At 39.9% G+C, this 996-nt stretch overlaps 1 non-coding gene across 1 annotated transcript; it reads left to right on the top strand.

The window, feature by feature from the left end:
- The first annotated feature begins 468 nt into the window (after positions 1-468).
- LOC148565195 (small nucleolar RNA R71) lies at positions 469-576 on the top strand. The gene has a single exon (XR_015883897.1). It is a non-coding gene; the product is annotated as a small nucleolar RNA R71 (small nucleolar RNA).
- The last annotated feature ends 420 nt before the right edge of the window (positions 577-996 follow it).

The raw sequence follows: 996 nt of genomic DNA, 5'->3' as shown, positions 1-996 counted from the left end.
TTGAGGCTTTTGTTGATCCTTCCATGAGAAATTTGGATGATTTTTCCATGAGGAATTATAGGTGTTACCATAGGCTTCACCCATGTAATTCACCTCTGCTATTGCAGGGTTCTCAGGATCATAAGCTTCTTCTTCAGAAGATGCTTCTTTAGTACTGTTGGATGCAGCTTGCAATCCATTCAGACTTTGAGAAATCATATTGACTTGCTTAGTCAATATTTTGTTCTGAGCCAATATGGCATTCAGAGTATCAATTTCAAGAACTCCCTTCCTCTGAGGCGTCCCATTACTCACAGGATTCCTTTCAGAAATGTACATGAACTGGTTATTTGTAACCATGTCAATGAGTTCCTGAGCTTCTGCAGGTGTTTTCTTTAGGTGAATGGATCCACCTACAGAATGGTCCAATGACATCTTTGATAATTCTAACAGACCATCATAGAATATATCCAGGATGGTCCATTCTAAAAGCATGTCAGAAGGACACTTTTTGGTCAGTTGCTTGTACCTCTCCCAAGCTTCATAGAGGGATTCACCTTCTTTCTGTTTGAAGGTTTGAACATCCACTCTAAGCTTACTAAGCTTTTGAGGAGGAAAGAACTTGGCTAAGAAAGTCGTGACCAGCTTATCCCAAGAGTTCAGACTATCTTTAGGTTGAGAGTCCAACTATATTCTAGCTCTATCTCTTACAGCAAACAGGAAAAGCATAAGCCTGTAGATCTCGGGATCAACCCCATTGGTCTTAACAGTATCACAGATTTGCAAGAATTCAGTTAAAAACTGAAAAGGATCTTCTGATGGAAGTCCATGAAACTTGCAATTCTGTTGCATCAGAGAAACTAATTGAGGCTTTAGCTCAAAATTGTTTGCTCCAATGGCAGGGATTGAGATGCTTCTTCCATGTAAGTTGGAATTTGGTGCAGTAAAGTCACCAAGCATCTTCCTTGCACATCCACCATTGTTATTGGTTTCGGCCATCTCTATTTCTTTTTCGAA

This window comes from Arachis ipaensis, chromosome B5 (genome assembly GCF_059453495.1).
Source record: "Arachis ipaensis isolate K30076 ecotype BB chromosome B5, ASM5945349v1, whole genome shotgun sequence".
In the NCBI taxonomy this organism is placed as follows: Eukaryota; Viridiplantae; Streptophyta; class Magnoliopsida; order Fabales; family Fabaceae; genus Arachis; species Arachis ipaensis.
The sequence above is the reverse complement of the archived record's forward strand: the minus strand, read 5'-3'. Positions and strand labels throughout refer to the sequence as shown.